Below are 22,964 nucleotides of genomic sequence, written 5' to 3' on the forward strand. Positions count from 1 at the left end.
ATTGATTTTGCTCATAATTGAGCAGCCCTACCATATAAATGTGAAAATTACACTTTCTTCCTTGATTGTACATGATTAAATATCACAACTAAAAGTAAACATTTATGGAACCATCTAGGATTGTACAGTTGCATGCAAAAGTATTCTTGATATTTTTCTATAAAATAACAACTGAGTGAACCACCATCACCATTTGTAATATGTGAAACTGTATTGTTTTCACTGACTGCTGCTTATACCGTAGGTTATCACCCTTTACAGAGCCCTGGTGGGAGAATCTATAGCCGCATTCACACTGCAAGTCTTAATGCTCAATTCTGATATTTTGCTCAGATCTGATTTTTTTTGTTTGGCCGTTCACATTACCTTTTAAAATGTGGCCTATATCAGATACCAGTGTGAACTGTTTGCTGTTTCGAACTGACTCGCATGCGCAAACGAACAATAACAATGACGTCACACGCAGCACGCCGTTGTGCTAAAAAGTTGGCGAGGTTATGGAGGAAGTGTTGTATCATCTGGTGCAAGCAAACATATCATGTAATGCTATAATGTGATGTATTCAATGTAAACATTATGAGCTGGTTCACGTAACCACTTTATATAACACTCTTAACACACACGTTACCAGTCACGTTTGTGTCACGTTTTCGCCGGCGCAAAAAAAAAAAAAAAAAAAAGGTTTCGCCTGTGTTGTTGCCTCTCATTTGCAGGTAAGTACCTTTTTTTTTTTTTCCGTGTAAAACTGAATTATTGTTGTGAGAAAATACTTTGACACATTAACTCAAAATTGTCATACTGTTTTCAATCAGAAATCAGGGGAGGGCATACCACACATCTCCTTGGCCATACCAGCATTTCATGTTTATGGACACAAATTATTATGGACACAAGGTAATTCATTGACTTTATAGGGACATCAGGACATGTTACACACATCATTCACTCCCTGTTTGGCCTCCATTTTTTCTGTCTATCTACTGCAAAACTGAAATTAGCTAGAAATGCTTAAAAATAATCTTTAATCTAACATTTTTCCAACCTGGGGTTTGTCTAAACTTGTTTCAGAGATGCAATGTGTTGGACAATCCAGTGGAAATCGCAAATCTCAAATCTGTCTGGGTCAAAATAATCACTATAAGCAGAGGATTGTTATAACCAAATTAATTTCCTTTGTTTATTTTTATGCAGATTACCATTTGTATAATAATTACATGAATATAAAGTAAGAAAATGAACAGCTTTGCTATTTTTTACTAATTTAAAGATAAAATAACAAACTGACCCCTAAGGCCCTCTCCTGCTCCTTTGCTTTAATCATAGATCAAGTACACTACCAGACGGCTTGATGGGTTTGGGCTCACAGACGGGGAAGGAATGGAAAGGCTGTGGTCTTTCCTCCGAAGATTTGCCAGAGTCACAAAGGAGATGACTCCATCTCATCGCCTTGACCTAATGACTGATGCCCTTTTGAAATATGAACGGAGGAAAACAACTGACCTAGGTTTGTCCACTGCTCTATAACATTTCAAAATTCTGTGCTGGTGGTTCACTGTTTATACATTTTATATTTTCTGGAGTGAAGCTGATCACACACAAATTGGTAAGCATAAGTAGATTAAACTGTCTTTTCAGAGGTGCAGCTGCTGCAAAGACTAGACAAAGCAGAGAAAATATCGATTCTTGCTCAAGAAGATATCTCATCTTCCATCAGAGTGGCACCAGGTAAACAATGCACATAAGAAGCAGGTAACAATAGTCGTAGATGGGAGAATTTTACATTCCATTTACAAGTGCATTTTGCACAAGAGTATGTAGGATTGACGTGTGTCTTGGTTTCTGTTATTTTTGTTGTGTAGTGCTGGTTTCTAAATGAGACATGGAGAGATGGAAAAAAGGGAGATGGAGCTAGCCCAACAGAAACCAATAAGTAAGGAACTGAAGTTAATGTCTTGAATACTGTAAGAAGGTCATGAATATTAACAAAGAATATTGCAAATGTTATACTTAGCTTACAGGATTATATTTTTTTACTGTACACGGAAAGATATGTGAAGAAGTAACATGAAATTAATTAATTTATTAGAGTGCTAGTAATGTCTTCTTTATATGTTCTTCAGACACTGTCTGTAGATGGAAAAGGGACTACATCATCAGACTGATTCAGTTCTACAAGTTCAAGTGAGAGTTTAATGTGTTTATGTAAGACTATGGTAATTACAGCTGTCTTTATGTGCCCTGCTGATGTGCTTTAACATGTGATTATAGTAACAGGATAGTTTTGAATGAAACTGTCACCAGTGGTTATACATGAAGATTTGCAATAATGCTGCAATACTTTAATGTGGTGTAATTAGTAATCAATTACCACCAAGGCCTTACTTGTAACATATGTTTGGTCAGGTGTACCACAGTAATGTTTTCTGCTTGCTAGCTACTGAACTTTTGTCCTGTACTTTTTGTAATGTGTAGATCTGGGACTCGTGAGTCACACAAGGAAGGTGAAAGAGTAAGCAGTAATCTGTCTGTTACTGTTCTCTGATCAAGTGTGTACATAACATTTATTAACAATTATTTGCTGACCGTTGTAGAATTGAGAACTCTCTGCTGAACATGGAGAAAAAACACAGCATTAGGAGAAGATGTCAAGAGTCTGATTCAGACTTCCAGTCTACCCTTAAAGATATGGAGTGTGAGCTCAGAGGCCACCTGATCTGCACTGAATCAAGGGAGAGAGCAGTCCTCCTATACCTGAAAAGAAAATATCCAGGTAAAATGCTGTGGATAAGTAGATACAATAAGACATTAAGTTTCAACTTAAAAACGACTATAATACAAATGACTACATTAATTTTTTTGCATGCATGTTTCCTAACTTTGCTACAGATGGGCAGGGCATTGTCATTAGACTCTCCAAGCAGGTAGCCAGCTCCAACAAGAGACTGAGACAGGCAATAAAAGAATACAACAGCATTCAATAGCCCCCGCAGATGAGCATCTTCCCTGTGACAATTGATTTTCAGGAAGCATGTGATCCCTCTTGGCATGTCTACTTCTGCTTTGATGACACTGTAAGTATAGTTTAACCCTAGTGACAACACAGCAGTCACTCTAGTAACCATCTGACAAACTAGCTACCTGCCAATCATATTAGAAACCACCTGGTAACATGACACAGCACTTTGTTTACTTTTGTCTTCTTCTAGATTGAAGAACATGTTTCGAGGAGTCTAAAAAGGCGAGGGATTGATGCCTTGCATATGAAGACTCGGGCAGCTGATGAAAAGTGCATGCTTTACAAGGAAATGAGAAGTGTAACGGAACACCTCCATCAGCAGCATGCCTTTCTGTGCTCTGCCAAAGACACTGAGCAGCCTGGTGCAAAAGCTGCTCTCATTCAACATGTCCAACAGCTGGAAAGAAAACGACATCAAGCCATTGTGATGTTTCACCCACATGTACATGACAGATGCAGCGGCTCAAAGTTGTTCTTTTCCAACATGTGACTGACCTTAGTCAGACTTTCATCACACCTTTACCACACGTTTAGCAGACCTTTTTCATGAGCCCCCCTCTCTAACGAAATGATGCTACACACACACACACACACGTTGTGTTTTCATATTCAAATCATATTTAATGGTCAAAATGGTTTCAAAACAATCTCCTGGCTTTCAAAGAGACAATGCCCTGAGATAGATTCATTTCAATTATGCAACACCTTCTAACAGACAAATTTGCTGCGGTCTCCGACATCTGGACACGCTTCAACAAAAACTGTGCTGAGAGTTTCACTCCAGGAGAACACATGACCATAGATGAACAGCTGTTCCCTACCAGGGTTCATTGTCCATTCACACAGTATATCGCAACCAAGCCAGACAAATTTGGGATCAAGTTCTGGATGGCCACGGATTTGGAGACCAAATATGTCTGCTATGCATCTCCTTACTTGGGAAAGGACCCCAGTCATCAGAAGGGAGAGAGGCTGGCAGAGAGCGTGGTCATGAATCTGATGGAGCCATTTTTGGATGATGGCAGAAATGTCACATCGGTCAATTTCTTTACTTCACTGTCACTGTTCTTCTTTTGTTTTTCTTGAAGACCTGACACACCTCATCTTCACTGAACTGAATTTTAGGTGTGTTGGAGTCGGTGTTTACAGGAGGTGAGAATTGGGCTTTTTCAAACCTCCAGTAGAACTCATTCAGGTCATCTGCCAGTTGTTGATTCACCACAGTGCTGGGGGATGGTGTCGTGTAGTTGGTGATGGCTTTCAGACCTTTCCACACTGAAGCTGAGTCGTTAGTGGAAAACTGAGCCCGTAGCTTTTCAGAATAATTTCTCTTTACCACTCTGATCTCCTTTTCTAGTGTGTATTTGGCCTGTTTGTACAAGACTCTATCCCCATGAGCACTTTGCACAAAAATGCTGAAAGCAGCACATGTGAGAACCAGAAACTGAGGTTTGTTGGATGGATATGTTTCCTACTGTAAGTGCAACGTGTCAAAGCGGTACAAGAGGTGTTATTCCCCCCTGTTGAGATTTTCACAGTTCTTCAGCTCGATTCTCCTCCTGCTTTTGTTGTGCAAACACCCCCATCACCTGTGAGGCCAGGCACATTTGCATTTGTTCACTCAGAGTAGCCCATATCCAAGGCAGGCCAAACCTCTGTGTGTGACATGGAAACCTTCAGAAATGCCCAAATAAATAAATGCCTAAATAAATGCAAAATAGTCTGTTTTGTTTATAAAAAATTGTGTGAAAACAGAATGAAAAGTTGCTAATACAATGACATGGGGTCTATTTGACTCATCCGGAAAGTTTAATGTGTCATAACTTGGGTTTCCTTCCACATATTTGCCTGAAATTTACCAGGATTGTTTCAAATTATGAACTTTGCAAGTAAAATTCATTTTGTCTATTTTCGTTGAACTATTTGTTCATAAAATAAACACTTTACTCCCGAGTCAATTTGACTCGGCCACATTTAGTGGGCAATAGGTCACACTTTTGCCCTTTTCAGTGCAATGAACATACATACAGACACAAAAATGCACACATAAAATGTACACTAACACACGTACCCAAAACACACACACACGCGTGCACACGTGCACTCACACACACACACACACACACACACACACACACACACACACACAGGGCATTGCATTTCATTAGGCCTCCAGAAAAAAAAGCTACACATTTGTAAATATTTCATACTTTTGATATGCCTTTGCCTAGCAGAGGGCAAAATATGATCTAACGAAATGATGCTACACACACACACACACACACGTTTTCATATTCAAATCCTGTTTTCTCTCTTATTTATGAATTTAGTTGCTTCAGTCAGCTTTGACCTGGGGATGTTTGACATACACCAACCAGTGGTTATCCAAAATAATATTTAATAATTTTACTCAAAAATATGGCATAATTTCATGAGGTTTCTTGTTTATAAATCAAATATAATAAAAAGCATAAGAGGTGTAAAGGAAGTTTTATTCACAATAAATTATGCCATGTTTTTGAGTGGTGTGTGTGTGTGTAGCCCGTTTTTGGGTGATCAGATGGCATCTGGTAGGCAAAATAGACATAAGTGTAAAATGTTTACAAATATAAGCTGATCACACAGAATGCTGATCATTGTAGAATTTTTGATTTATAAGCATTCAAGTCAATTTGACCTGGAAAAAAACAGGTTTTATTATTTACTGACATTAAAAATGGTCAAAATGGTTTTAATTTAAATTTAGAGACGTTTCATTGGTTAATGCCAGCAGCTGTTACACTGATCACGGCGCCACCTGGTGGATCAACGTGTCATTGCAACAGACGCGCGTAGGGGGCGTGAATAAGGCAGCTACTCATTAACTACGTCAGAGCGGGGGAACAAGATCATTGTAGCACTCCTGGTGGATGTCTGGCAGAATCACACAGTAATCATGCAGTGATCATGCAATAGTCAAACAGCAATTCTGAGCTGCTGCATCTGACAACAACACTAATGCACATACACATACAAACAACACTAATTAAATAAATATACAACAATGTTAACAATACATTCCAATCACTTAGTAACACATTTAAGCTATACTGTACATAAAGTAACGATAGTAATGATATCAATATTCAACAGGCAAGCTGCTTTCATTCAATGTCTCCAACAGCTGGAAAGAAAACGACATCAAGCCATTTTGATGTTTCACCCACATGTACCAGACATTGTTCCTGAAGACAACCCCCACTTGTGTCAGGCTCTCCCCATGCCAAGCATACATCCACTGGTATACAATGATAGTGATAATGATGACAATGAGGATGAATATGATAACTAGCACTGCAGATTTTTTTTTAATTTCCAGTTGAATCCTTTGAAACAAATACTGTATAAGTTTGTAAAAAATAAAATGTTTTCCACAATGAGTTAGTCATGTTTTCAGCCATTGTCACAGCACAATTCAGAGGTCAATGAAAAGTGATTAACTTAATACAATGATTTTACAGTCCTCATCCACAAGACAGTCTGTCACATACAGTAGGTTCTTACATAACCATTATTGACTTGAAATGCTCCTGATCTAAGTTTATGTGGATTAATACTTTTTCTCTTCCCATTGGCTGCTTTTATTTTATTTTTACATTCTTTGTTAAGTGAATTTATATTACATTTAGTTTTATATAGTTAATTGCTATGGTTGTTGCTATTGACCTTGCTTTCACTGAAACCATTTATCCAGAACAGCTGTTTCCGTCCTAATTCTACCCCAAACCTAACCCTAAATCGCATAGCTGTATCCCATCTAGCCAAAAACACTGTTTCGGCTAAAATATCTTAAACAACTTATTTACATTTGCTTAACGTAGATCATCTAGATGCAGTATAATTAATAGTTTGACTGAACTAGATGTTGAAATATTCAGTAGATATGTTTTACAGCCCTACATTGCAAACCAGAAAAACTACAATTTTAGAGCTGATTTGTGTCAAGCTGCATTGTGCACCTGTAGGGAATTGTAGTTTTTTTAAAACATTTGTGTTTTTCTTATAATTGGAGGTTGTAAATAGTGAGTTGAGAGTACAGTGAGGAGTTTGGAGGATTGTAAACACATTTATGCAATCAGATTTTAAATATTTAATTGTTAAATAGGTTTAAATTAATTTTAACTATATTTGACAGTGTCCCAAGTTGTTGACTATATTGACATGATAACTGAGGTCAAGAGCTCTCATTAACAGTTGGTCACGTCTGTAGCCCCTTTTGTTGCTTAATTATAAGCCTTCAAAAATGCACCACGGTGATGTTTCAAAGGTCAGTATTTCAAAGCAGGAGCCATGTAGATTCTTCATACTGACATATGTTATTCTCCAGGTCAAGACCTTTGTATCCAGGTCCTTGTATCCTTTGACGATGTATTTGGCTTAGCTCTACAACAAACTTTTCATGTTCTCATTTCATCGTACACAAGCCATCTCAGGTGAAGTTTCAGAGAGCACTTTGAAGGCTCAATAGGATTAGATAAAATAAAGCTTTTTGTTTGTTTGTTTGTTTCTGGCTGTGTAAACAGACCCCACACCTTGAGGAATACCTGGTCAGTGGTCCACACACACAAACTGTGCATTTCTGTTTGGGCTTATATCCATAGGCTATCTATTTAGGTTAATGCTGCTATGATAATTAAAAACATACCATTAATAAATAAGACCATAGTCTGATGGGTAGTCATCTCCGATTGTAGGCTACTTGTAGTAGATGACTATTAGGCCTATTGGTTGCCAAAACCTAGATTAGCATTATACATAATGTTTGCTACATTATACATAATGTATGCTCTCTTGCATCTTCTATAGCCTATTTATTTCTGTTTAAATGTTTTCTTTTGAGCTCTACTAAAAATGGCAAAGAGGCCTATTTAGTTTATCCATTAGAGTACCATTTCCCTCCTTCCAAAACCTGTCACTGTGAGAAAGTAAATGCTTCAGCTATGTGTGCCAAATCCAGTATATGAAGCCTATATATTGTTTCATTTTCCTTCTTGTCCAGGTTTCTAAGCACAAAGACAGGCCTGAGCAGTATGCAAACTATACCGTGAATGTCTATGGATCGGGTGTGTCCGGTCATAAATATTCTGCCCATCATAAAAAGTACTAAAGTAATTTATAGTAAATACCCATGCCATAGTAAATTGTAGTATACAGTATATATTATTTAAAACTTTATTAATGAATGCTACAGCATACTGTAGAGTAATAACTACACTCTGAAAACAGATATACTAAAAACAACATTCTAAATGCATCTGTGTTATTATTGGAACACCACATTTTGTGTTACTTGTGTTATCACTGATTAATTTTAACACAAAATGACACATAATGTGAAATTACTTAATCATTCCAAAACATTCCTTACAACTGAGCATAGCCAGTTTTTTAACTCATGATGGGTTTCTGGTCTCAATTTTTTGTATTACTTTCAATTCATATATAAATATATATTTCGGTCATGACAGTTCTTTTCATAACATTAAATGTGGTAATAGAGATTTGCTTCAACTTTATCTGTATGATAGAGGAAAATAACTTTGATAAAGCAGATACATATAACATCATCCTCATCATCGTTCATAGCAACCATCATATTTAAAGTTTAAAAATGAAATTGTACTGTTCAACTGTATATCAAAGTATCCACAAGTACCACTACTGCTCTGACATAAACCAACTTTTCCATATCCATTTGGCCAAATACCTCTCAGTGACAGCAAGACTGTTGTAACCCCTTTTTCACCCATGATCATCACCTGAAACATAGACAACAACGGCCCATAGCTAATACCACTTGACTAGCTAGTTATTTAGGGTTAAACTACAATATGTATAGCAATGGCGCAGCAGGATCCTGGATTCTCAGCGGTGGAATGGTGAACTGGCTGATCTCCCTGTACTTAAGTAGAATTACAATACAACCCGTAACTAGTATTTGAGGTGGCTAATGAAGAAACTCCATTAATATCCAGTAGCGCGGTGCCTCCACTCCTGAATACTACACTTACTGGTATTGAGTAGTGTGTAATGTATATCACCAGATCATGAAAATACAGTAACAGTACAATGTCCTAAACTTGGTGTGTGTATGTGTATGTGTGCATGTGTGTATGTGTGTATGTGTATGTATGTGTATGCACGTGTGTGTATGTGTGGGTGTGCGTGTGTGTGTGAATGAGTTGCCACTACACCCAGTTACAACAGCATAGAAACAAAATAAGAATTTATTAATTATTCCCTGCAGTAGTTAGACAGCAGCTTCAAGGCAAATCTCCAGAAATATAACACCTGAACATCAAACATCAATAGTAAGGCCTTCAAATGAAATAAAAGGACGTGTAAAACAATGCTTTTGGATATCAATAAAACAACAAACTTAATAGTTAAAGCGCTTGTTGTTGGGGCCAAGTTGAAGAGTTCAATAACTATTATTTAGCTTCTCACTCACTATTGTCTGATCCTCTGCTTCACAAAATGTCCGTCCTCACGGCCGAAGGGATGTCTCGTAGTATCCTTTAGCCCGCAAAACTCCAGCTCACCAAATGTGACTCACAATCCATGTTCAGCGTGATGCGTGAGCTCGTGTAGCTAGCTCGTGTAGCTAAGTGTTGTTAGCATAAGCTGCAAGGTACGAAAACCATCCACTGTTTGCCAGTAAGACTGCGATGTTAGTGACCGGCTCTACTCAGTTTATAGAGTGAAGAAAATGTTGCAACTCAAACATTTACAGTATGTCAAAAGCTTACAGCACCTGGTATTCCCAGGCAGTCGCCTATCCAAGTACTAACCAGGCCCAACTCTGCGTTGCTTCCGAGATCAGACGAGATCGGGCGTTCTCAGAGTGGAATGGCCGTAAGCGAGAGGAAAATTGGAATGGAACCTATTTATAAATTGTTTGTTTTTTTGTTTGATTTTTTTTTCTATCAAAACATTAGCGAAAGGGTCTGAATATTAAGATGTTGTTGTTAGAGCATTCCACTAGTAAAGTAAATGAATGCCCATGTCAAAAGCTTACAGCACCTGATATTCCCAGGCAGTCGCTAGTACTAACTAGGCCCGACTCTGCTTAGCTTTTGAGATCAGACAAGATCGGGCGTTTTTTTTTTTGTTTTTTTTTCGAGATCAGGCATTCTTTTTTTTTTTTTTTTTTTTATTAATCATTAACATACATATTTACATTTATGACACACTTATTCTACATGTACATTTTGTCAGAAAAAACACTCTTTTATACAAAATTAAAACCAATAAATAAATAAATAAATAAATAAATAAATAAAAGTTACATAGTCAATTCAACACCGTCATCTGTACACTTTATGAATGGATTCTTTTTCACAACCATCTTCTTAAATACATCAATTCTTTCTTTCGTTAAAAAATACTGGTATAATATATTTACTGTTTGTTTCATTTTTGACAAAAACATTTTCCACACATTCACTTTCACATTTTTATACATAGTCACATTCCTCCTCATCCAAATTGTGTGTTTTGCAACTGTTATTAAAAGATATAAAAAATACACATTACATCTCTTAGTGCATGTTCCAAATAAAAACAATATTACCCAGTCTTTCTCTGTCTTTACTACATCCCAGTCCTCCTTCAGTAATTCTTTTACTATTTGTCCTATTTTGCCTATATATATTGCCATTTTTGCCTAAGTCTGCTAATTCATCACAATAAAAGAATAGATGCATCAATCCTTCATCTGTTGTATTGCACACACTACATATTGCATTGTCTTTAATACCAATTTTACATAGTCTCATTTCTGTTAGAAGACAGTTGTGTCTTTGCATGTAATTAAAATTTTCCAAACCCGGTTCTATGTACTTTATTTGTACATTTTTCCATACTGTATGTCCCTTTCATTTAAGCCTTCATATCTGTGTTTCCAGTATACGTTAGCGACTGGTTTTACGAAAGCAATATCTCTAAAAAAAAATCATAAAAGTCTCTAAGTTTCCCATGTTTAAAACAAACAATTTCCCCATTCCCTTTCTTAAAAAAGACCTTTGGGTATTCCATTTCTTCCCCTTCCTTTTCCCTATCATCTATTCTTCTAAACGAGTCCTGCGGTATAGCTTTCTTTACTTGTTCATATTGTTTTTTCACTGTGTCTTTTTTAACAAATTCCCCGATTTCATTCAGTGCATCCACTACCACTTGTACTGGTAGAAAACCTTCTTTCACTTCATATAAAATGTCTTTCACCTGCCTTATTCCTCCATCCTACCACTTCTTATAATAGATTGTGTTGTTATTGTTTACTTTGTTCTGATTTAAAAACAGTGGTTGGTCTAAAAGTTGCTTTTTTCCCTATGGGCTTTATTTTGACATTGCTCTGGTACTCTCCCCATGCATTAAAACTTCTCTATAAAAGCAAGGTATTACATCAGTCATATGGCTTTTGGTTTTCATCCACAGAATGTTTTCTCCCATACTAAAATCCCCAATCGTCTTCAAGTAAAACTTCATCACTTTCTTCCACATTGCTGTGTTTTCTTTATCTAGGAACCTCTTCACCATTTTAATTCTTAAGCTTTTCATCCTTATTAAAGGATCTAAAAGACCTAGTCCTCCTTCTTCCCTCCTTCCTATTAATATATCATATGCTATTTTTGCTCTTCCGTTACCCCATAAAAATTTCAAAATAATTTGTTTTATTCTTTTGTATAATACCAAGGGCAATGGTGTTACACTCAAGACCACATTTTTGACAACATTAGCGCATTTAATACTAAGACTTTAACTTTAAGTGTTAGATTCCGATTCTCCCAGAACTTGTTTTTTCTCTATTCCCCCTATTGAGCTCACCCAAGTTATTTCATTTGATCTTTTAATGTCTTGTCCAAATTGTATCCCTAGGATTTTTATTTCTTCCTCCTTTTTAAGTCATTTCTTCTGTAAAGGGGTCCGCTTCTCCGATTGTCATGCAAATAATGTGAAATTGACCTTTGCTCCTGATCCTCTACAGTATGTATTTAGTAACACCACTGCCCTTTTAACACTGTTTATATCTTTATATCTGGGTTCAGCATTGTGATCGGTCTAAAATTCTTAAGATCTGCTGTCTTTCCTTTTTTATATATATTAATTTTATCATTCCAATTTTCATTGTTTCACTTAGTTCTTTCTCATTAAAAATATTATCATAAATTAGTTTTAAGATTGGTACTAACAAATGATTAAATTTCTTATAAAATTCATTAGTTAGTCCATCTGTCCTGGACTTTTCCCTGTATTCAGTTGACATGGCTTCATTTATTTCTTCTTCGCTTATGTCTTCATCACACATTTCTTTATAATCTTCTGTTACTTTTTTTAATGTGGCTCAATAGGAAATCTTCATCTTCACGGTTAATTTCTTGGCTTGTGAACATATCCTCATAAAAATCTTTCACTATTTTTAACACCCTTTCTTTTCCTCTCCCTTCTCTGCCTTTTTTTATTTAGCACCTCTATAATTACATCTGCTTTTTGTCTGCTTTTCCCAAGATTAAAAAAGAATTCTGTACTTCTTTCCCCCTCTAACACATACCTCACTTTGCTTCTGAGTATTAATCCCCTGCATTTTTCCTCTTATATTTGTTTTAATTTGTCTTCTAATGCGATTATTCCCATAATATCCCCATTCCCATTTTCTTCCATTTCCTTAAGTTCTTTCTCTAATTCTGTCCTTACTTATTTTTCTTTCTGTTTTTTCATATTTTGTATAAGTGTACTGTGTTCTAGTGCAAGTTTTTTGATGTCATAATTTACATTATCCCTCCCTATCCTTTTATCGTCCACAAACATTTCATTTTTCATATTCCATTTGATTATATCTTTTACTCTCTCACAAAATACTATGTCATTTAAAATGCTTGCATTGAGAGCCCATATGCCTGGTCCTCTCTCTACATCATTATAATCTAAGTTTAGAAATAAGTAATTATGATCACTAAATCCTGCGTCTTTGTAAAACACACTTCTTATGTTTCTTTCTAGAGAATTAGGTCTATTCTGCTTTGTTTAAAAAGACCCTGAACTATTTGTCTTCTAGAAAATTCCCTTTTTGTTTCATTTCTTTCCCTCCATATATCTATGAGTTTAAAGTGCTCTTTTAATTTTTCCAAGTCTTCTCTCCCTTTGTCTGGTTTAAATACCATATTGATACCAATATCTAGTTTTGTTTGAGCAATGTTAAAATCTCTTAAAGAACATTTTCCCATTATTTCATTTTTGTCATTATTGTTCTATAAAAGTCCACTTTTTCTTTTTCCTCATTTGGAGCATGTATATTACATAGAGTAACTTTATTTTCCTCTTTCTATAATTCTACTGTTATACATATATCTCTCTCTCATCATTGTATATCATTCTTTGTTTTTCACATGTATTTCTTTTAATTAAAATGGCTACCCCTCTTCCCTGTTTTTTTTTCCCATTGTTATAAAATATACTTCCATCCCATGAAATGTAGGGGTATATAACACATTCTTCATCCCAGTACGTTTCCTGAATACATAGTACTTCTGCTTCTGGAGCATTTATTATTAACATTAATAGTTTTTGCATGTTATTTAGTTCTCTTGCATTTATAGACACTATGCGCATTGTCGTTGTTAACAGCAAACTACAGATGAAGAATTCACACAAACATAAATTTTTTTCATTATATAGTACATCTTACTCCAATACTACTTCTTCTAACACTTAAAATCTCCCAGTCCTGCGTCCCATTTTTATTCCTTTAGCTATATCCCTTCTTTCTTTCTGTCTTTTTATTACTTTCCTATGCTAGTTATTGTTATTTCCTTCTGTTCTCCAGTCTTACAAAATGTACCTCTTTACTTGTGTCTCTCATCATCTCCTCTTCTCCGATGTCAGAACCACTGCCGTCGTTTTGCTCTGTTTCCATGCTTTGTCCATTTTCCTGTGTTCTTTCATTTGCTTCTCTCCTTTCCTCTTCAGCCTTTGTGTCCTCAACCTCCACTGATCCACTCTCCTTTTCATTGTCCTTGTTCCACATGCCGTCCTTAGTTACATTATTTTGTTCCATTGACTATTCTATTGCCTGTGGTTCCTCTGGAGATTGATTATTGTCTTTAATTGTTTCCTCATTATTGTCTTGTTGATCAGTCATTGTTGGTTCTTGCCTTTTCAGCACTGTTGGTTCCTCTTCCTTTTCACTTTCTTCACAGCTGATGAGTGCCCTCTTGCATTCAGGGCATTTAGCTGCAGTGCAGTCTCTTGCGTAGTGCCCTTGCTCACAGCACTCTCTGCATATGAAGTTCGGGCAATCCCTCATGATGTGTGATGTTGCTCATACACATTCTGCAAGTCTTCAACTGCCTATTGTGTATCATTCGGATGTAATGCATGCCCTCTGCTGTTTCAAATTTGGTGCTGTATGGTAAGGAAACAACATCTTTTATAAATAGCACTTTAACATACCTTGTTCCATCTGTTATATCTGTTGCTGGGTAATATCTTCTCCTTATAGGTTGCAATGACATGACACCCCATATTCTTAATTTTTCAAGAATTGCTTCATCATCTATGTAAGCTGGCAAGTATAGAAAAGAAACCCCTATATTGTTGTTTTCCAGAGGCCTTGCTTCACAGAACACACCATTGATTGTTAGTCCTTGTAATATTTCTTTTGTTGCTTTGATATCCACCATTGTTGGTTCATATTCCCATGCTGGTCTTGGCCTTAAGGCTAGTACTTTGGTCCAACTGACTCAATAACAGCTTTCAAAACATCCCTTGTTTTATGCTCTTTAGTTTTCTCTGTTTCCAATATAATTGTGTTTTCTTTGCCATAAATCTTCTCATCTTTGTTGTCCTTCCTTTGTTTTCCTGCTCCCTTCTTCTCCATGGTTGCTTTGTTTTCTTAGTCCCTTTGTTAAGAAAGCTCAAAAAATGGTAAAGTAGCATTCTCAGAGTGGAATGGCCGTAAGCGACCTAACATCATGATCAGTCGGTAGTTTTTTAAATCTGCTTTTTCTCCTTTCCTTTTATATATCAGTTCCATCAACCCCATCCTTGTTCTTTCATTAATTTCTCTCTTTTCAAAAATGTATTTAAAAACCTCATTTACAATCTTTGTTAAAACTTCTTTAAAACATACATAAAATTCAGTTCCCAGACCATCTATTCCTGGACTTTTCCTTTTGTTCAGTTGATTTATTGCTCTTTCAATCTCTTCTTCTTTGATTTCCTGGTCACATTCTTTTCTATCTTCTTCACTTACCTTTGCTTTTATCTGATTCAACAGTTTCTTTTTTTCCTCCTCTTCCACACCCCTTGCACTAAACAGATCCTCATAAAAATCTTTTATTTCTTCTAAAATCTTTTTATTTCCTTCTATAATTTCCCCATTTTTCCATCTTATTTCTTTTATCATTTCAGCTTTCCCTCTCTTTTTTCCAGATCAAAAAAGAACTTTGTACATTTTTCTCCCACCACTACATATTTTGCTTTGCTTCTTATCCTCGCCCCCTCATATTCTTTTTCATCCATTTCTTTCAGTTTCCCCTCTATTTCCTTTATCTTTTGTATGACCTTATTTTCTTTATTTAATTCCTTTAACAAACTTTCCTTCGTTTCTCTTTTTTTTTGTATCTTTTGCATTTCTGTATTAAACTACAATATTTGATAGAGAACTTCTTGATTAAAAACTTTACATTCTCCCACCATATTCTCTTATCCTCTTCATACATTCCATTTTCCTTTTCTGTTTCTATAATTTCTTTAACCTTTGTAACATAATCTTCATTCTTTAAAATCTGTGTATTTAAAATCCATACTCCTGGTCCTCTTTGCATTTGATCCAGTCCAACTTAAAAAATTAAAACTTATGATCACTATAAACTGTTTCCTCATATTTAATCTTTTCTATAAAATTCTCCACATTTCTCATACATAAAACAAAGTCGATTCTGGTTTGGCACACAAACTGCCCCACTATTTGTCTCCTTGAAAATTATTTTTTCTTTTCATTTCTTTCCCTCCACACATCTATTATATTATTTTCCTCATTAGTGCCTTTAATTCTTTTCTTCCTGTATCAGTTTTAAAAACCATTCCTTTGGCCATATCTTGTTTACTAAAAACCGTGTTAAAATCCCCCATCATTATTATTTCTTTATACTTCTTTACAATATTTCTTAAAACATTAAAAAACTCTTTCTTTTCCTTCTCCTCCACTGGTGCATGTACATTTACTAAAATCAAATCTCTTCCTTCATATTTAGTCTCTACTACCATACATTTTCCCATCTTGTCCTTATATACAATTTTACTCAATTTAAAAACATCACCCTTCATTAAAAAAGCCACACCTCTCCCCAACCTCCCATCTCCATTATTATATAAAATACCTCCATCCCATCTCTTTTTAAAATCAGTCATCACATTTTCTTTCCAGTTCGTTTCTTGTAGTGCAATAATGTGTTCCCTTTTACATTTTTCTTTTTCAAATTTTCCAGTATCCATCAGTCCCCTTGCATTAAATGTAACACAACTTAAAGCCATTAAAATAAAGATAAATAAATACTTAAAAAACATTATTCACTGTATTCTCCCTCCAAACCCCTTAACACATCATATCTGCTAATCTTTCCCATGATCTTTTTTCTTGCACCTTCCAAATTAGGTTTTACCTTCAACGCTATTCTTCTTATTTGTCCTCTCCCCTCCATACGTCCTTGTCCAAATCTCTCCCCGCCCTCCAGAAAAGTATAAAAACTGTCCGATATCTCCAATTCTGTCGATTGAGTGTCTTGTTCCATTGCTTGTTCATTATTATTCATATCATCTTTTTCTCTTTCTCCTTCCTCTATGTTACTGGTTGCTCCTTCTGTTTCTTTTTGTTGTAATCTTTCTTCCTCTTGTCCATCATCCGTTTGTCTATCCTCCTCGTTGTTTCTTTCATGTATTTGTCCGTTCACCTGTTCCACCGCATCTCTTTCCTCCTCTTCCATCCAACACTCACATTTATTTAAAAACTTTTGGCACTCCGGGCACTTAACTGTATCACAGTTCCGTGCAAAGTGTCCCCTTTCCTCACACTTATAGCACTTAAAATCAGGGCAATCCTTCATCAGGTGATCCGGGCTCATGCACAGCCGACAAGTCTTCACCTGGTGGCTGTACATCACCCGGAAATATTGTGGCCCTTCAGCCGTTTCCAGCTTTGTGCTGTATGGCAGGGAAACTACCTCTCTTGGGAACCTTACTTGCACAAACCTCGTCCCATCCTCTACATTAGTGCCCGGATACAGCCTCCTTTTAATATTTGAGATGGGGCAAACCCCCCAACCTTCCAATTTATCCAAAACATCTTTATCTTCCAGGTAAACAGGCAAATGCATGAAAGAAACAACAAAGTCTCTATTCTACAGTTTTTTACTTCACAATCCGTTCCTTTTATTAACAGTCCACCCATAAGTTCATCGCACATTTCTTCCCAGATAGCAATTACGTTTGGGCCACATGTGGGTATTATCTGGCACATATGGCCTAGATGTGGCATGGCTATACAGATATGGGCCAAATTGTGGCCATATTTGTTTTGCCATAACTTTAAAATCGGCGGGAAATGCTCTCTTGGTTCACAACTCATTTTGAGGTGTACGGCCCAGATAACAATGAACACATGAGAACCATATGTGGTTGAGCTATGGCACACAGTGAGAAACACCGACTTGTGGTAAACATTTGGCTTATATGTGGAAAAACACAGGAATCCTGAAATCAAGAGCGGCAGACATCCACCGTTCCACACCTCAGGTTGCTATGCATCTTCCCTCCTATTGGTGGAGTGAGACTACGGCGCGAATTTGACTGAGACACGGGCAGAGGGCGGCATTTCTGCTTTCCTCACGACTGTGTAGGCTACGTTCAGGTAAGTGATTGGCACTTTAAAGTCATATAATTGAAATACGCAACATTATGTGTCAATATTGCATGTTATTAAGCGTTTAGTTATTAGTTTAATTGAGGAAGGGGTCAAATTAGCTAATATTTTCCTCAGTTTAACAATACAGTTTAATGTATGCTAGGGGACCGCTGGTTTGCCGTTTTAAATTCCGATGTTTTTGGCTATAAATCAAAGTAAAGTTGGCCGCATATTCACAGATTCGAGTTTCTCGAGTCAATAACACCTGAGCTAAACGCTGTTACTACACAAATAACACCTCTTTTCTATTATAGTAATGTAGAGAGGCAGCTACAACCCAATTTTCCTCAAAATCAGCTTTCCTCCGCGGTGGACAAAATACACAAGTCTCTATGTGCGAACCAAGGGACCATCTGCAAAGTGCAAAACCCGAAAAGCGAATACTAAAAACAGTCAACTTGGGAGAAATGTCTTTTTGCATAATTTTTATGTTTTTTTTTATATGAAAATATTTCCCCCAAAAGTAAAACACATTTCCACCAAATAAGTGTTGTAGTATAACTATCAGGACATCAGTGATGTGTGAGCTGGTGACAGCAGTGTATTACAGTGACGTTATTGACTGTTTTAGTATTTGCTTTTCGGGATTTGCACTTTGCAGACGGTCCCTTGGAATCTGTCTCATGCACTGAAAGTCATGCATGTCTTTTTTTAAAGCAGAATATATCCAGTGTTGTGAATTTTAACCAGTTGGTGAAAAAGTATTCTAAAAATATATTCTAAAAACAAAATCTAAATAATTTGTCATAAGAAATTATGGTATTATTACGGCCCACATATCGAAAAATACAATTTGCAATTCCTTTCGAAAATATACTGCAAATTTTTTTTTTTTTAAACACGAGGCCCAACAAAACACTGCTGACCCTCATTAGGCACATTAAAACCACATCAAAACGTCCCTGCACATCAAAACTCAATTTTTTTTGAGACTCCTTTTTGTATTTTTTTCTGTGATATTTATTACTCTGAGTTGAATACATTCTTAAATGTATTCTTATGTTTACTCTTAAAGCTGTAATTATTTAAACACTTGTTTTGAAGTAAATTGTTTTGAGTACATTTGTTGTTGAGTGTTTCATTTACCTTTAAGTTAATAAGACTTTTACATACTGTCAGCTGCATGTGGGGCACATATGGGCCGTTAGATTTTAACAGAACTCAACCATACTAAAATTGCATATAAGGCTCACATATGGGCCACATTAAATTGTATTATTTGTCTCATGTTTGGTGGAGTTATGGCACTCCTTTGGTTCAGTTCTTTCAAAGAAGAGGTGTGCCATATTTAGGCCACATAAAATTACATTTGGCTCATGCTTGCTGGACTTATGGCACTGCTTTGGTTCAGTTTTGGCAAAGAATAGGTGTGCCAAATCTGGGCCATATAAATTACATTTGGCTCATGCTTGGTGGATTTAAGGCACCTAAATCTGGGCCAAAGGAAATTTGCTGACTGGGTTCCTTTTCCATAGAGAGTTCATATTTCTTCCCTTGTCTCGGTCTTAGCGCTAAAATTTTTCCATGTCCACATTGTTCTGTTACAGCCTTAATAATGTCTACCGCTCTCAGTCACATTTTCCACATTCACAATCACCGTAGCTTCCTTTAAATATTTTCGTTCAACAAACTTGTCTCTTACTTCTTGTTCTTTTTCATCTCTAGCTCGTCGTCTATTATCCAGTCCATTGTCGTTTGCCATGCGTTTTCCTCCTACCAATCCAGTGTCGTTTTCCGTGCGTGTTCCGCCTGCCAATCCAGTGTCGTTTGCCGTGCGTGTTCCTCCTACCAATCCAGTGTCGTTTGCCGTGCGTGTTCCTCCTGCCAATCCAGTATCGTTTGCCGTGCGTGTTCCTCCTGCCAATCCAGTGTCGTTTGCCGTGCGTGTTCCTCCTACCAATCCAGTATCGTTTGCTGTGTGTGTTCCTCCTGCTAGTCCATTGTCATTTGCCGTTAATCCATCCATTTTTGAAAATATAAAATAAAAAATGGTAGCCACTCTCCAGCCAGCAAAAGCTGGTGTTAGGTGGTTAAAAAAAGACACAAAAAAAAAAAAAAAACTTCACAAAAAAGCAAAACTACAAAACAAACCAAACAAACAGAACAAAGGGTGTGGGAGAGCCTTCCTCTCCCAACTGCTGCCAACTCACTTCCTGTGAACACTAGAGGGCGTTCTCAGAGTGGAATGGCCGTAAGCAAGAGGAAAGTTGGAATGGAACCCATTTATAAATTGTGTGTTTTTTTCTTTTCTTTTTTTTTTGTTGTTTTCTATAGAAACATTAGCGAAAGGGTCTGAATATTAAGATGTTGTTGTTAGAGAATTCAAATAGTAAAGTAAATGAATGCCTATGTCAAAATCTTACAGCACCTGGTATTCCCAGGCAGTCGCCTATCCAAGTACTAACCAGGCCCAACTCTGCTTAGCTTCCGAGATCAGACGAGATCGGGCGTTCTCAGAGTGGAGTGGCCATAAGCGAGAGGAAAGTTGGAATGAAACCTATTTATAAATTGTTTGTTTTTTTCTTTTTTGTTTTTTCTTTCAAAACATTAGCTACAGGATATGAATATTAAGATTTTTGTTCATTCATTTTCTACCGCTTATCCGAACTACCTCGGGTCACGGGGAGCCTGTGTCTATCTCAGGCATCAAGGCAGGATAGACCAATCAACCTACCATGCATGTCTTTGGACCGGGGGAGGAAACCACAGTACCCAGAGGAAACCCCCGAGGCACGGGGAGAACATGCAAACTCCACACACACAAGGCAGAGGTGGGAATCTAACCCCCAACCCTGGAGGTGTGAGGCAAACGTGCTAACCACTAAGCCACCGTGCCCCCCTACTACAAGTAATAATTGATGTTTAATTATAATGATTTATTACAAAAACCTTTTCATCACATCTCATCTCATTTCACTCTAATTGCCACAACCACGCTAGACCTTTTGTGTAAATTGGATCTAAGTGACCTGTGGTCAGACCTACTGGTAACCAGTCCTCTAAAGCTGTCTCCTGTCTGCTCTCCATGGTTGCAATGAGTTTTCTTATACTAATATCTATGCTTATATTCTAATATCCTTATTTATACTCATTCTAACCTTCAAACCTTAAAATTCATTTTTATTATGTTGATCATGTTATTTCCAACAGAAATATCCACACTGACCTTCCACATACCATCTGTCTGTATGGTAGTCAGTCTTTTACATATGCCCCTTTTCCACCGAGGCAGTTTGCGTGCTGGTTCGGAGCCAGAGCCTAATTTAGAACCAGTTCATTCTTTTTCGACACCCAAAGCACCTGCTCTGCACCAGGAAAAGTGGTTCTTAAGTAGCACCAAAACATTGCTGGTCTAGACTTAAGAACCGCTTGCATCAGGGGCTGGGGGTGGGGCTGGGGGTGGGGTTACTGTTAGCGCATGTGATAATGTATCTTAAGTGTACTAATGTTTAATACATTTTACTTGACCGCAATATGATCAATTATCAGCACACATGATATTAGGTAGATACATGCTAAGGCTAACTTTTTTCTGTGCTAATGATAAAATAATGTTATGTACTTTCTCAATTACAACCTCCATTTATACAAATTACATGGAGCTGCACGTACATGTTGGATTCGCTGAGTTTAGATGCCAATGTAGGTTCACAAAGCTATGAGCATTAACAGTAAAGCAACATCCGCCATTGTTGGTATTGTGTTTGCCGCTTCTGCGTTAACGTTGCTGGGAAACGTGACAAGTATACAGTGACGTCAGACTCAGCTCTGTGATGCTTTCTAGCTGATGGAAAGGCAAACCGGTTCTTAGAAGGATTGCCAGTGGAACCAGGTTTGAACCAGCACCAGTGCTAGCTCTGAACCAGCACCCGGTTTAGTTTGGTTAACAGTTTGGTGTTAGAAGCGATAAGCTAGTCCCTTCAGTCTGTGTAGTGAGACAACATTAGACCCCAAATACTCCCAGTCCTGCTCTTCAAACTCTGTTGGTATGGAGTGAATTATTATTATTATTTACACTGCTACCGACTGTCACTTGCACTGTAGAGGAGTGAACTTCAGCGGTAGCTAGGCTAATCAGTGGGAAGAGCATTGTTTCAGCTGCCCACATGAACAAGGCTGTGGTTATGTTTGTGGATTAGTTTCACAAAGTTGAGATTATGGTCACAAAATGGGTTGTTATAAAAGACAAATCTCTCAGTACCCTTCAGTACCCCTGTGAAAAGAGTTATCTTCTCTAATGTCCCCCCTTACATAATTAACGATGTACTGAGCAAACAGTTATCTATATTTGGTAAATTTATGTCACCCAGGAAAATGATCCCAGCAGGCTGTAAAGACCCTGAGCTGAGGCATATTGTGTCCTATAGAAGACATTATTACATGATTTTGAACAGCAGGGATGAAGACCTGAACATCATGTTTAAAATAAATGAAAATAAAGAGGAATTTGTCATTTTTGAGACCTCTGGAAGTTTGAAGAGTTTTGCATCTGGTCATGAATGACATGTAAATAGGAATTGTCCTGAGAAAGAGGTTAAAGTGACCAGGAGAAAAAATGCAAAAATAAAATAAAGAAAGAGAACAAGAAAAAATCACTGAGCCAGAAGCAGATAACATGGAGACAGGAAAAGAAAACCCAAAAGTTGATGTAAATGACAAGAACAGAGCACAGAGACAGTCAACAACCAAAGTAGTGATGAGTCTGCAGCTACAGACAATACAGATTTGATTACAGATGATGTAGGTTTCACTAAAGTCAGATCCAAGAGAAAATCAACAGCAGGTAGTAGTGGCCCACAGACCAGGGAGAAAGGGCTAGTTGAAATAGAATAAGAACAAAAAAAAAGAGATCAAACAGTTTCTCCAAAGGACAAAGAATATGAAAGGAGTTAAAGTAGACCAGTATTTCCCTGATAAACAGAGCTTTGTGGACACACCAGGAAATATATC

General features: G+C 37.0%; 1 protein-coding gene, 1 long non-coding RNA gene and 2 other non-coding genes across 7 annotated transcripts in view; 1 reads left to right on the forward strand and 3 right to left on the reverse strand.

The window, feature by feature from the left end:
• Positions 1-22,964, reverse strand: part of LOC132843539 (NACHT, LRR and PYD domains-containing protein 3-like) — a 924,649-nt gene that overhangs the window by 190,838 nt on the left and 710,847 nt on the right. The gene's annotated exons all lie outside the window — the stretch shown is intronic.
• Positions 1,742-2,513, forward strand: LOC132843582 (uncharacterized). Its single transcript, XR_009648129.1, has 3 exons — positions 1,742-1,930; positions 2,121-2,181; positions 2,473-2,513. It is a non-coding gene; the product is annotated as an uncharacterized LOC132843582 (long non-coding RNA).
• On the reverse strand, positions 9,798-9,916 carry LOC132843657 (5S ribosomal RNA). The gene has a single exon (XR_009648204.1). It is a non-coding gene; the product is annotated as a 5S ribosomal RNA (ribosomal RNA).
• Positions 20,371-20,489, reverse strand: LOC132843658 (5S ribosomal RNA). The gene has a single exon (XR_009648205.1). It is a non-coding gene; the product is annotated as a 5S ribosomal RNA (ribosomal RNA).

The sequence above is a fragment of the Tachysurus vachellii genome, chromosome 3, assembly GCF_030014155.1.
Source record: "Tachysurus vachellii isolate PV-2020 chromosome 3, HZAU_Pvac_v1, whole genome shotgun sequence".
Taxonomy (NCBI): domain Eukaryota; kingdom Metazoa; phylum Chordata; class Actinopteri; order Siluriformes; family Bagridae; genus Tachysurus; species Tachysurus vachellii.